This window comes from Chaetodon trifascialis, chromosome 19 (assembly GCF_039877785.1).
Source record: "Chaetodon trifascialis isolate fChaTrf1 chromosome 19, fChaTrf1.hap1, whole genome shotgun sequence".
Classification (NCBI taxonomy): Eukaryota; Metazoa; Chordata; class Actinopteri; order Chaetodontiformes; family Chaetodontidae; genus Chaetodon; species Chaetodon trifascialis.
In genome coordinates this window covers 9,513,133-9,521,564 of record NC_092074.1, presented here as the reverse complement: position 1 = coordinate 9,521,564, position 8,432 = coordinate 9,513,133, and the positions used below count along the sequence as shown (strand labels likewise).

Below are 8,432 nucleotides of genomic sequence, written 5' to 3'. Positions count from 1 at the left end.
TTTCATCCATTTATTACACTTTTAGCTATTTCAACCAATTACAATTTAGCTAACCATTTCAACCATTAGACTTTTAGCTATGTCAACCATTTGTCATACTTTCAGCTCACTATTTCAACCATTTGCCATACTCTTATCTATTTCAACCAATTATAATTTAGCTATTTCAACCATTTATCATCCTTTTAGATATTTCATTGATTTACCCATTACTCAATGATTTATCTTTTAATCACACATATTCTGTGAATGTGACGTACAATGGAACTCAGATGGGACTTCTCAAAGAAAAAATAAGGGTTATCTTTCATAACAAATGCAGGTAGACATCGACTTGAGCTTGAGGACGTGGTCGTGGTTGAACCTTGTCTCTGCTTTGCTGCACAGGTGCTCTACATATCCAGAGCGCTCTCCGCCCTCCGCCGCCTCAAACTGCGCTCATTCGCTCTCCTCAACAGCCCGGATGTAGCGCACAGGACCGCACAGTCCTCCTCTCACTGATAATAACATGGCGCTGGCAGACACATAGCGGTGCCCACCATAATAATAATATCACAGCAACAGACCAGCAAGCCGCGGGACATGTGAGCACTTCGACCCCAGAGACAAGCAGGTAGGTGCGGAGCGTTTTGTTCGACAGACGCTCTCAGACAAAGCGATTTGGGGAAAAAAATGTGGCTGCTGCTGCTTCTTGCAGGGGGCAAAAAAGGCGCTCTGGAAAAGCGAAACGCTTGTCTACGGGTTTAGTTTGTGTGTCTGTCTTTATGTTCGCGGCTTGCAAGCCTCACGCTGAAACAGCAGTGTCATCAGGGCAGGTTTGTGTGGCCGCTTACGACGCGTCCGTGCAGAAATAAATCTGTCATTTTGTAGTGCATGTGTTGTCATGGCTGTCAGGCTCTCCGTGCGTCGACCGCTGTCCTTGGTATTGAACTGGGTGGGCATCGCACCTATGCTTGTTGCAAACCGATTTTGAAGGCCTTTTTTTTTCGCCTGGCTTCCTGAAATGCTGCCATTTTTACTTAAATGAGGAGGGATGGTTGTCGACGGCTGATGGTCGAAGGAAAAATCAGTGTAACACACCTCAGTGTTATAATGTAGCAGGGGCTCACAGTGTGTGTACGCTGCTCACCGGTGACTTCACAGCCTTAATAGACTTTTAGCTCTTATGCTGTTGTATTTCTCTATTTTCACTGTGACAGCAGCTCTTTTATTGTCCGTATTTATATCTCTGCTGTGTGACAGTGATGACAGTGCAAGACATTCATTTGCACTGGCTGTGTGTGTGTGTGTGTGTGTGTGTGTGTGTGTGTGTGTGTGTGTGTGTGTTTTTGCAGCACAGCCAGAGTTTGTGTGTGTGCTCAGGCTAATGTAGGCCAGGTAAGGGCAGGAACAGATGGCTTGTTTTCAAGTTCAATGGCTTTCGGATTAGAATGTGTAGACAAAAATTAAAAGTGGTGGCTAGGCCCTGTGAGCTGGGGCTCCCCCTCCTAAGCTCATAATCACCCCAACAGCTAACACTTTATCAATAGAGGTTATAATAACATGTAACATAATACCTCTAAGGCAGCTGAGAGGCTGACATCTTTTCCAAGAACATTTATCATAGACCTATGTCGCTTACTAGTGTGCCTACTATGTGCCTAGGTGGTACACTGGATGCAGTGTTTTGCAGTGTTTTGGCAGGACTACAAGTATAAAGAAAGGTGGCTATGACTTCCTGTCAACAACTATCCTGATGCAACGTGCTGGGGTTGAAAAAGTTAATTTCTTAGTCAATATTTGGACAATTAAGCAACAGCCATTTCAAAGACTGATGTTTAAATCTTTTTTCAAGCAGAAATGCAGAACATCACCCAGATTGTCTTCGCCTTATGACGTGATGGTAGCTGGATATCTTTGGAGATGAGTTGGAAACAAGGCATTTGAGGAGACCGTGATGACCATTTGGCAAATGATTAATCCATTATAGGCTGCATGATCATATCCATCACTGAATCAGTTAATGCAGCCAATTTGGTCTTCAGCATGCAGCATTTTATCTGCAGATTAATGGATAATAAAAATAATCATCAGTTGCAGGCGTACAAACAACCACGAAATGTCAATTAAAGTGGTACTTTCATGGAAACAGTCATGCATCATGCCTTTTTACAGGACTGTTGTCAGACTATAAATTACAATATTCGTTGAGATGAAGTAAATATACATCGTTAAAGCCTAAAAGTGTATTTTGCAGAAAACTATGGTGGCTAAAGGTGACTTGACATGAGGAGGTATTACCATCCATAAACCTGCACTTGTTCCTCTATTATTAACCTGCCTATGCCCCCTTTTTTTGGCGGGAGGCAGGGGGTGCAGAGTTTCTGTAATCAATAAAAACACCTCCATTATACAACTGTTTTCACAGGCTGTGTAGTACTTCTCATAAGTACCACACCGATCCTCATGTGTAAAATCGGTGGAGTGCTCCTTTAAATACCACTGATGGCGACGTACAATCTCTCAAACCATCTGCACCCTCCTGTCCTGATCACACGTCAGGGTGAGATCAGATAAAAGGTTTGCTTTACTGGTCCTTTTGCGATGATGGCGTGTGTGTTATTTTAAAATTAGGAGAAACTTAGAGGCTTGAGTCAACGTGTTGGTGTGTGTACGCTTGCTTGCACACTCCCTGGTTATCCACTCTGTAATGTATTCAGTGCCAGCACCAAGCACAACAGCTTTACATAATGATCAAAGCTTGAGGGATGCCAGAGCATGGCTTCAGCCTGCAGTAATAATAATAATAACCTTTGAAGTTATCACAATCCCACAACCTCATTCGCTTCATATTCTGCCTCTCTCTCTGTTTCTCATTCTCTCTCAACCTTGCAAACACACACACACACACACACACACACACACACACACACACACACACACACACACACCCACTCGAAGGTCCTCTCCTGTTTAATGTTTCTGGATACGGGGTGAGTACTTAAAAGAGGATAGCAATAATGAACACATGACTAACTATTTTAGTCCCTATGGCTCTGCACTAGACTGCTCTCACTGTCTTTGAGGAGGCAGCCTTCGTTGTTCACACAAATTCACAATTACATAAGAGTCAGAGGGAGTCGTACATCGAATAATTGGCCAAATCTAGCACTCCTTTGCTATGTGCACTGTATTACGCCTGCTCTAGTGGTGCTACTTCCTCAACCTTCAAGACTGACCTCATGTGCCACTGGCCAACATCTCTATTGCACTCTCCCAGTAGTTGAACAGTGTTTGAAATGCAAGGATGGGGATGTGTTATCTGTAATTGAAGCGTCTGATTCGGCCCTCTGTTTATATAGGGGCTTCTCGAAGAGACTCATTGGCCATTTTAACCAAGTGTCCGTCGGACTTGCATTGGTTGATCGTGCTAATCAAGGAGCAGAGTGAGGGAGCATGCAAACAAGGTTCAGAAAGAGGTGAGGAGAGGAAAGATGAAGAGAGAAGTAGAGAGGGGTAGGAAGATGTGAAATAGATGAGACGTGAGGAGAAAGTTTATGAGAGGAGAGCAGGACAGGTGACCGCAGGAGAGGAGGGGACGAGGCTAGAGGGATGAGCTGCAGCCCAGAGGTGGTGCTGGTTTAACAGAAGGGGGACATGAAAGGGAAATACAGATGGGTAAAGTACTGGGATAAGAAAGGGGATGAATGGGGGAGATGAGGGAAGAAGAAGGGGGAGAATAAGAGGATCAGAAGGCCAGAGACTAGTGAAAAGAGAAGAGTCAATAGGAGTAGTGCCTGTCTATCTATCTGTCTGTGTAGGGGGTCTCTTTTTCTCTCAGTCTGCCACTTCTGCTCATTTCAGCTGCATCTGAGCAGTCTGATTGCCAGGCTCATCTTCAGATGTCAGCACTTTTGTCCCAGGTTATTGCATTTTGCTGTTTTTTTGTCCCAGGATTTTAAAAAAAGAAGCTTCCCTTGTGTTTTCTGCGTGACTTGGCATGTCAGTAACAAAACGAGATGTGTGTCCTGTATGTGTGTGTGTTTATGTCTGTGTGTGTGTGAGAGAGAGAGAGGAAGACAGGGACAGAGATAGAGGGTATAACCGAGGAGGAGAGATGTGTGACAATATAATGTGTGTGTGCACAGGCTTCATGTTGATGTCTTTTATAATGTGATTTGTAAATCCACTTTTTAAATTGGGGGTGAAATTACAGTTAAACCTTTCAAATCAAACATTCCTTTTCTTAGAAACTTAGCCTGGAGAGGGCTGCACATGTTGTGCATTTTCCCCAACCAATAGTCGAACACGTTATCAATAATCAACTAATCGGTAATAATGAATAAGACATAAAACGCAAGTCTTTTTCTCACTTTAAGTCTCCACGCTGTGACGGTGTAAACAGATTTATGTCCCTACAACATGAGTAATACATGTTCACAGAGAGAGAGAGAGAGAGAGAGAGAGAGAGAGAGAGAGAGAGAGAGAGAGAGAGAGAGAGAGAGAGAGAGAGAGAGAGAGAGAGAGAGTTAACCTAGATACTCCCATAGCATCAGACTCACTAGAAGAGACACAGTCCACCACAACCTACACCCTCTACAGTTCTCTCACTCTAACTTGTGTGTGTCTACGTTCAGTGAGGCTGTTCTACTTCTTTCCCAATTCCCTTCTTGTCCGAAAGGCTGGAAAGGCCTGACTGACTCTGTGCTGCAAGTGTGTGCGTGTGCATGTGTGTGTGTGCTGTTGGTCATGGGGCTAAGGCATCAGAGGGCACTGATGAAGAGGTCCAGTGAAGCTTGAATACTCAGCGATGCCCTCGGGTTATTGAGTGCTGCATCTGCCCCTGTTGCTGCCCAACACAGCACTGGCCCTTACAGCTCTGTCACCCACTATCCAGCCGGAAGGCGTTCTGCTATTTCTGTGGGAGCGTGTGTTTGTTTATGTGTGTGTGTGTGTGTGTGTGTGTGTGTGTGTGTGTAGGCATGGTGGTTAAAGTGTGTGTTTGCCCTGTATGTTGTCAAAACGGAGCAGGATTCTGCAATAGAGGCCTAAATCTGTTGCAAACATGTGTGTTTCCAAGTGTTTTGTGCGTGTTTGTGCGTGTGTGTGTATGCGCGCGTGCATATACTGTGGTTGTGAAGTGCTGTAGTAACCAGCCTAATTCCAGTTTAATCACTATTAAAGCAATACCTGTTTAGAATGGCCAGCCTTAGAAAGCCAATTGCAGTGTCTGTTCCCTTCCTTCCTTTTTGAAACTGTGCAAAAGACCAATGTCAATCTCATTTGTTTTGTATCCACTTTATTCTTATACACACACACACACACACACACACACACACACACACACACACACACACACACACACACACACACACACACACACAGTATATATGTATATATAGTATATATTCTGCACTTTGAGGGCAGTCCATAAAACTCAAATGAATTTAAGTCCGTGTTAAAGACTTTTATTAAAACGCGAATAAGTGGAGATCTGGAAGAGTTTTTAAAAGCTGACACAGGAGCTTCAGTGCGCTTCCTTGTTATATCCCTAATTCTCAACTTGACTTTGACTTAATCGACTCTTCTTTTTGTTGAACTCAAAGTGTAATCCTCACACAGACCTGCTTTTCATGGTGGCTTAAAAGGCAGTTTTACTGCAGTGTTACAGGTCCAGCTAAACACCAAAAGTTGCATAGCAAGCTGTCATAAACACAGCTCATAACCTGAAGCGGTAGCAGCAGTTGCTGCTATGCACAGCTAAATGCTGTTGGCAGTCTGTTGCACGCTTTGTCTATGAGAGCCCTCTCTATAATTACTTACTTCTTTTGTTACTCCTGGCAGTCGTTTCTACCTAGCTTGAATACCGCAGGCTTCCAGATGGGCCCCATACTTCTGCAAAGCATGTCGACAGTGCCGCTGCACCTCGTCTCATATGAAGTGTGAAAAAGGCGTTTTGCTCATCTCTATGGCCTAATGCAGCACACTGGCAGTGATTTTGCAGTGAATTGTGAGATAACTGAGATTGCATAATGTATTTATAATGTCAACTTTGTTAGCAGGGTTATTGTTCAACAGTGAAGATTGGTTCAGTGCATGTTATGACTTTTTAATGTGTTTGACATATTGACACAATGTATTGTTCAATAGACAAGACTCATGCTGGGTAAATTACTCTATAGAGCTATTAAATATCTTAATTGCTGCATATGTGCATATTTGCAACACCAGGTCCCAGTTCAGGACAACAACAGTAAATAATGTCTCATTTGTTTAAATTCCCCTCTGGGTGTATTCTGTTGGTATAGATGCAAAGAGCTGTATTGTAGAGGCTTGACAGCCATCCAGGACTTAAGACTTGGCCTTAAACATTAGTGCAGATGTTAGACAGTCTCATCAGTTTTCATCCTACTCAGTGATCATACAGGAAGTAGGAAGGAAACTGAGATGAAGCAAAGGGAAGAAACAGTGTAATGTATCCTGAAGGGATCCTTGAAGTCGCTCAACACTCTCCATCATATTGCCAGCCAGTATAGCTTCCATAACCGTTGTCAGCAAGCTCTGACTGTTTTGTTCTGTGATTTGAGATCAGTCAGGTGGAATTTCATCAAAGCAGACTTGAATACGGACATTCATTATGGCTCAGCTTGATTCATTACCAACCCCCAACTCCCACAACCCCATGGGGAGACTTCAAAGGAAACTGAGAGGTTGAAGATGCAAGCTGCTATCGCATTGAGGCTTATATCATAGCATCCTCTCCGCCATCCACACTGTATCCTCCGTCTGAGAGGTTTTTATGAGGCAATGTGCAACAGTGGCCCAAACTTGACTGTTGTGTATTTGAACCAACTGCATCCCACAGTCTGACCTTTAGCCCTCCTTTAATGAGTACAGTGTATTGTTTGCTAAGGCCTGCCTCCCATACTTTTGGTACCCCTGTCAAACTTTATGTTCTCAAATGCACACATGTGGTTTACAGAGATAACGGTGTCAAATGTACATGTACCACTCAGAATTCGTAGTAATGTTTGAGACAGTGGGTCCTTGATCTCAGACAGTGGTAGACAAAAGCAGGTTTCTCACTTCTAGCCAGTGACTTTTGGTTTTGTTGGATCAAATTTACCCAGCTAGCTAGCAAATCAAGCCAACATTATCGCCATTAGCAGGTTAAAAATGCGATGTCTGGCTCATCTGGTAATGTTTCGAGGTGCCTTGTTTTACAGTAAGGCGTCTTAGATATGAACATAATTGCTCTACTTACATAGTATCATGCTAAAGGACTGATGCTAAAGCCAACTGACACATATAGAAGACATGGAACGAAATCGCTTTGCATGTAATATCTATATCTAATAACTATATATACATAGCATAACCCTGTGTAGCTGCTCAGTTTGAATTGGTGAATTCTTCAGTATGTTTTCATTTTTACCCATTTTTAACAGAGAAAAGAATTTTAAGAGGAGGAGTGATGTGTTGTGCAAATGTAATGCTATCTTGGACAATGTGTTTGCCAAGGGCTGCTGGAGTGTTAACTAATACGGCAATGGGCAGGACAGATCCGCTAACATTGGCATGAACTCTGATAGCATCCAGGATTAATTTCCCCACAGGGGGACGGCTCATTGTCCCGATGGCCAATAATTCCAAAACCCCAGTATTCTGAAAAAGGTCCCATTGGACTGAAAGCCCATTTGTCTGACAGCCCACCATCCCAAGAATGAAGGTCCACTGCTCTGAAAGTCTGTTCCGAATATACATGCTCTCTTTTCCCTCAGTGGCTTTCGGTCCAATGGGAGATTTTTTGGGACTAGTGGGATTTTGGAATAACAGGCCATCAGAACAATGGCCCCCACCATGGGTAAACACCTCACAGCCAATATGCTGGTTGTGAATGGGGCTTCTTTTTTAAAATGTAACTTGTAAACCCCACAACCTAATGTAGTTACGTAACAATGTTCTCATTGGCGTTAAAAGCATTGCTGGGTTATTAGGTTTTGAGCTCATTAGCAGTATATGCTAATGTTTGCAGCAATGGTTAGAGCAGGTAAACACACTGTTTATTCCTTTTCTTTACACTCTTCCTTTGGTCTTGGCAAGGCTATAAAGAAGACACTATCTTCCAAACTATTTAAATGCACTTTATAGTACTACAGCACCATGCCCACCACATCAACATATGGGGAAATCAGAAGTTTCACGTGCCTGCCACGCCTAGTTATGGTTCCTTATTTAACTGGATACCACTGTTCAAGACAGGCATTTAGCAAATGGTAAGCAGGACTAAAGCCCACTAATGTTATGGTCTGTTTTATATCAACATCACAGCATTATTAGTCAAAGCCACTCAGCTTAACCTGGACGACTGTATTGTCCTATTGGCCAGCAAGTGCTTGGAATCTCATTTGTTCTGACCAAATGAGTGGAATTCATTCAATCTGCATTACAGA

General features: G+C 43.2%; 1 protein-coding gene across 2 annotated transcripts in view; it reads left to right on the top strand.

Annotated features, from left to right (window-relative positions):
* Positions 1-367: 367 nt before the first annotated feature.
* Positions 368-8,432, top strand: part of pak5 (p21 protein (Cdc42/Rac)-activated kinase 5) — a 63,582-nt gene continuing 55,517 nt past the window's right edge. Inside the window, exon 1 of one of the 2 annotated variants that reach the window (XM_070986922.1) lies at positions 368-613. The gene's annotated coding sequence lies outside the window, so the exon portion shown is untranslated. The remainder of the gene's footprint in view (positions 614-8,432) is intronic. The other variant, XM_070986921.1, reaches the window with a different exon arrangement.